The sequence below is a fragment of the Vigna radiata genome, chromosome 7, assembly GCF_000741045.1.
Source record: "Vigna radiata var. radiata cultivar VC1973A chromosome 7, Vradiata_ver6, whole genome shotgun sequence".
Taxonomy (NCBI): Eukaryota; Viridiplantae; Streptophyta; class Magnoliopsida; order Fabales; family Fabaceae; genus Vigna; species Vigna radiata.
In genome coordinates, this window is record NC_028357.1 from 22,927,594 (window position 1) to 22,934,309 (window position 6,716).

Genomic DNA, 6,716 nt, shown 5'->3' on the forward strand with positions numbered 1-6,716 from the left:
TAGAAAACTCTAGTTTTAGTTCTTTTTACCAAAGTTTTTTAACTTTATTTGTTGTTTCAAGCACGTTTCATTATAGCATTTGGATTGTTTACATTGTTTGACACATTTTTGCTTCAATGTTAATTGAGAAACGTGTTTGAAATAGCAAATAAAGTTAAAAAAATTTGGTAAAAATGACTAAAACCAGAGTTTTCTAAAGTTAAAGAACTAAATTGTACCTTAGTTTGAAAGAGGGACTAAAACCAAAATCGTTCCAAAGTATAGGGACTAAAAACATATTAACCCATATATATATATATATATATATATATATATATATATATATATATATAACATTGAAATTGTATAACAATGACTTGAATGAGAATTTTAACTAACAAATTATTATATCACATTGTTAATTGTAAAACGGTGAATTAAACAAAAGAGCAAGCAGAAATTTAAATCCTAAATTACATTAACTTAAGCTAACAAAAAAAGCAGAATCAATAGGATTAACTACCTAAGAGTTATTTAAGCTAACGAAAATAGCAGAATCAATAGGATTAACTACCTAAGAGTTATTCCAATTATTTATAAACTAAAGCTATGTACGAATATTGCAAACATACAATAAAAAGTAAAAGAACAATATTAATAATGAGAAACATAAATTACAAAAATTAAAATTATAAAATGAAACATGTACAATAGCAAGAATTAGCTCGAACAATCTACTAAAGCAAATTTCAATAAGTATGAACTGATTGATTCTTGTTATTTTTAATCAAGAGACACTTGAATTAAGGTAGATAGTTGTGTATCATCTAAAATTTAGCATGATTTCATACTGAATTTAGTATTAAATTGTAATAACAAATCTCAATCAGTCCAATAAAGTGAATTGGAATATGTTTAGATGAAAAGAATGAAAGAATAAAATATTGTTCGGTGGATTGCACTACACATTCCAATAAAAACACAACTAGAATAATTGACTTACACACTACAATTTAACTATTTAAGAGCTAATATTAAAAATCAATAACTAACACAAAATTGTAAAAATTAGGACAATAACACTTTAAAATAAATGTACTCTAAAAACTAAGAATTAAACACTAAAATTATCTCAACAAAAAATGCAAATGGTTTAGAAAAATTTCACAAAATTGTGAATTATCAAGGACTTGCATCCATCACCATTTGTCGAAGTCTGTCTTGTGACAATATGACTTTAAGCATACCATTCCACGACCACCTATGCCATACGAAAGAGGCATTTATGATGCTATAAATAAAATGTGGATGCAGTTTGTCGACCACCTCTTCATAGGTGTAAGTATGGCTACAAATTCATTTGCATTTATTGTCATATACTATTAATGGTTTGAATTTGTCTCACACACATATATACTTCCAAGTAATGGTGATTCATCGACTATATTATCCTATTGTCAACCACGTATTCCATGGAAGGGATTGTTAGTTCTGTGACCATGAAAATCACAGCTTGTTAAGATGAACTCTAAATGACTATGATATAATATTAGTAAATGACTTCCCATGTTTTCTTCATGAACCCTAATAGCCTTAGTGAAATTAATATGTTAGTCATCATTCCTTTTTTGGATTTTGGGTTCGGAGTGGTGAGGACAAAATTAATGTATTTGAATGCAAAACATTGATGATTTTGGAATACGTTCTAAATTCTAAATACATGCACAATTATAAAGTTCGAAATTTATTCGAGATTATAAGATTTAAAATGTATTTGGTTCTAAAATATATTTTGGATTATACACTTTGAAATGCATTGGTTCTAAAATATATTGTTCAATTCAAAATGTAGTTTCAAATAAAAAATTTATGATGTATTTTAGAATCAAATACATTCTGAATTGCAGAATCTGAATTGTACGTTATTATGAAATGTATTCCATATTGTGCAATCTGGAATGTATTCCAAATCTAAAACTGCATTCTAGAGTGTGCAACCCGAATGAATTTAACGATTAAATAAATTTTGGATTGCACTATCCAAAATGTATTTCAGAACCAAATACATTTTAGATTATGTAATAAAAAGTATATTTTGTTTTGCATTTTTTCAAGAATAAGAGAGATTTTTACTTGATTAAATTAATTATGAAGCAATTTAATTTTACTGATAAAAGGGTTTTAATATGAAAATGGTTAGGATAAAAAGAGTTTCATCTCGAGGAGATAGTAGACAAGCATCATTCCATAAAACATACTGTGAAAAGGTTCAAGCTAATGTTAGTGTGATTAATGTATTGCAATTGGAGTTTATGTTCAACACAAATTCCCTAAAGGACCTATATATTGATTGCTTGATGTTAGTCAATTTTGGAGATCTTGTTACAACCAAATAGAGGAAGGTGAGGTAAGTAACAAAACTTCCATAGTTAAGTATTATATTTAAGGATTAGGGAGATTGAAGTTAGTCTCCCATGGTTGCGAGTTAAATAAGTTAAGGTCACCTCATCGCAAATTAAGCCTATCAAGATTCTAGATTGTTTCTTTTGAACAACATCAATTATGAGGTCATGGATAAAGTATTGCTTTCAACCTTTATGGAGAAGTGGCACCGGGATATGAACATGTTCCACCTTCCACTAAGTGAGATGACCATCACGTTAGATGATGTGTTAATGTTATTACATATCCTTATTGTGAATTTATTTTGTTTGTATGATATCCTAGATTTTGCTAGTGTCTCAAGCTTATTGAAGTTGTTCAGGGAAGATATGGGTGATGCACTACAAAGATTATACATTGTCATGTTTCCCATGTTAAATTGAGTTGGCTCTAGAAGGTACATGAAGAGAGTTTTGTCCACCAAAGATGGGAATGTATAGTGAGGGCTTACTTGTCGCATCTAGTGGGATGCACCATATTTGCATATTAAAGTGTGACCTTAATTAATGTGTCATACTTATAGTTATTCTACAATCTACGGATGTGTGGTGGATACTCATAAGGAACTACAACACTAACCCACATTTATGACCAATTAAGGGATGCCTACTTTTCCAAAACAAAGCAATTAGGCGATTATGCCATATTTTAACACGTATAAGTATACATTATTCAGATAAGTTATTGTTATGTATGTATAAATTGTAATTTTTTGTTTAAATTGGAATAGGTGTGGATATATGCGCATTTTCCAAAGATGGGAAGAATAGATGTTAATCTCACATGTGATGAAGAGATACATATGGTCGGGGACTGATAAACCTCTTTTCACCTAGAACTTGATTTCCCACTAATGTGATATAGTGGTCAACCAAGGTATATCAAACACAAGGAGATTGCAAAACTTTGAGTGAATGCACATGTGTAAATCTAATTTTGATGGTGAAAATTGTTAGGTTTATAGAGGAAGAGGTGGCTTATTGGAGATATATAACACCAATGAGATTTGAGCCCAACCACATAAAGGATTGACGCTACCCTCTACCCAAAACCTTAAGGCAATGGGTTAATATATAGGTCTTCATCTTTATGCAGTGCTCTACTTCTCATTTCTACCCAATGTGGGACTTAGACTCACACTTGGAGTTCTAACAATCTCCCCCTTCAAGGGTGAGTCCCTTCCACATTGGTATGCTCTCCCTTCAGTGGAAGCATTTGAGTATCCCTTTTTGTATTGCCATTCATCTTAATGGGACACACTTACCTAAAACCCTTTGTTAGGAAGACTTTCGATACAGGGACCATTGTACTCATCTGAGCCTATCTTGGCTTTGATACCACTTGTTGGGTCTACAAAGAGGAAGAGGTTCACTATGGAGATACAACACAAATGAGAACTAAGCTTAACCACTTAATGGATTGACATCATTCTCTACCCAAAACCTTAAGGCAATTGGTCCATAACGCTCTCTTTCATCGTCTGTTGAATCACTTAGTACAAGACTGTCTAAAGTTTCAGATTCCCATTCACTGTCAGATAAACTCCTTGGTCCATGCTGGAATAGAGTAGAAGACCCATTTGGTCCACCCACTTCTACTTGATCACTACCTTCAAATATATCATGTTTCACTTGATCTCCATGGATAGTATCCTCGACAAGATCATTTTCACTCAATACTTCTTCTTCATGCCCATTCCAACTTTTAACATCGTACTCATCATGTCCCTCAACCTTTGCCTCAGCCTCTACGTCCACACCATCATCCTCTCCCTCCACTAAAACAACACCATCATCATCTCCTTCCCCTAAAACAACACCATCATCCTCTCCTTCCCCCAAAACAACACCATCATCCTCTCCCTCCCCCTCTGACTCCACACCAACATCAATGTCACCCTTCCCCAATAAATTACCAACAACCTCTCCCTCCCCCTCTGCCTCCACACCAACATCAATGTCACCCTCCCCCAATAGATCACGAACAACCTTTCCCTCCCACTCTACCTCCATATCAACATCATTGTGACCCTCCCCCAAAACAGGACCATCACCATCTTCCTTTCAGCCTATCTCAATTTCGGGTTCACCAAACTCTATCTCAACTTAGGGTTCACCACCCTCTCTCTCAACTTCTGCTTCATCACTATGTCTCTCAACTTGGGGTTCACCATTATGTCTCTCAACTTTGTGTTCAATAAAATATTCCATCATATGAAAATACTGAGGCTCTAACACCATGTGTAAAACATAGAGGTGAGCTTGACCATTCAATATGATAATATTGACTAGATGACATGCACCTTTGTCATTAGATAATAGTTCCAACCTTCCTTCTAACACGGAACCAACACCCAATGAATACCACAACTCCTTAACATTCCTTTAACCCATCTCCTTCAGAATGGAAAAAATTAAAGTAGCTAAATCTGTCTGGGTCAATTTTTAAAGTACTTGTTTGACCATACTCGTATTTGAATGACCCATTATTCATAAATTTACCCCCATGGTGAAAGACTACTTCGATATCTGAGTTAGCCATCTCAATTAATACAAAAATTCTTGTGAGACTACATTTACTTTACACAAGTAACATAAAACTATTGTTTTCACTATGATTATAAAAATACACAAAATACTATGTTAGTCTATGCTTAAATGTTATGATAATCTATTGTTACCTGAAATGCTATCTACAGTACAAAGAAAATATACTCCCTAGTACTATGGGGGACAATAAACACACCATAAACAGACCATAAACAACTAAAACAACTTTATATGGGGACCATAAACACAACATAAACAAATAATTTCACACAACATAATGGAGGACCACAACGAAAATAACACACCACAAAGAAAGAAACAACAAATATAATGGGGGATAATAAAGAAACAAACCAAATAAAAATCAAACTTTTTGGGGGGGACCGCAACGAAAGCAACCATACACAGAACAAAAGGTATCATATATGCACCTTCGAATGGAACAAACTTCACTTTTCGAAATACCCCACCAACACCAACACTGCCAAATGCGCTTCCAAATCCCCAAATGCAGTTCTGCGAACAAAACACTCAATTGCGTGTGATTATGTGTTCATAATGTAGATGAAGAAATGTGTACGATCATGAACTCAACAATGCTCTATCACAAATGTCCTAATTTCCTCTCCTTCAGAAAACCCCTAATTTTATTAATGTTTAATTTTTCCTAATTCTATTATGCCATTATTTACTTTCCACTTTAACCTCTAATTCACTCACACGTCACAACCTATATTCCCACAAAAGAACACGTTAGTATGGTCTGTCATATCATCAAACACTTAACTTTGTTTCTTTCTATTTAATGGAAAAGACTTGATTAAGACAAATTTTATCAAGTGTGGATACAATTAAACCTTTTTAAAAGGTAGAACCAAACACTACAACGAAACTGGGAACTAAAAAAGCAATTAAACCATTTAAAAAATACCTAAATTTAATATTTTAAACAAAACTTATTAAATTTATTCAAAAATTTTAATCTAAGTTAATATTAAAATTAAAAAATTATGTCAAATAATATATAAACAATTTAAATATTATTCTAAAATATATTTAAAATATTAAATAAACTTAATAAAATTAAAAAATCAAATTTACACATTTTTCAAGTTAAAAGATTAAATTGACTTAAAATTTCGAGATTTTAATTCTTTTACTTAGATAAGAAACATAACCCAAAAAATTATATTTAAAGAACTGAAAATCATTATATAAAAAATACATTATTTAATAATATTATTTATTAATCTTTTACTTTGCAATTTTGTAAATTAATAAATAAAAAATTATTTATTTATTTATTTAATAAATTAAACAATTGAATGAAATATTTTTTTTTAAAAAAATAACTATTACGTAAATTATTTTAATATTAGTGCAATAAAAATGTTGAAGGCATGAGTTTTTATGATTATAGATCCTTTATAAAATATAATTTATTTTATGAAATAAAATAAAAATGTAAACCTAACTAATATTTTGAAAGAGGATAAACTTAAATAATTTCATTTAGATTTATATTGAGAGGTAGGTGGTATTCATCCGTAGAGGTTGAGCCAAACAAAAAACACTAGTCAATGAAGAGTTAGCAGCAATGTAAGGTCATCTAGAGTGGCCCCACAGATCACACGTGTCCAAATTCTGCGATTATTTTAATTTATCAACATTCAAATTTTCAAGTGATGATAATAACCAAGACTCTTTCAGTCTCTTGCATAAAGTCCAACTAATTCAACAAACACC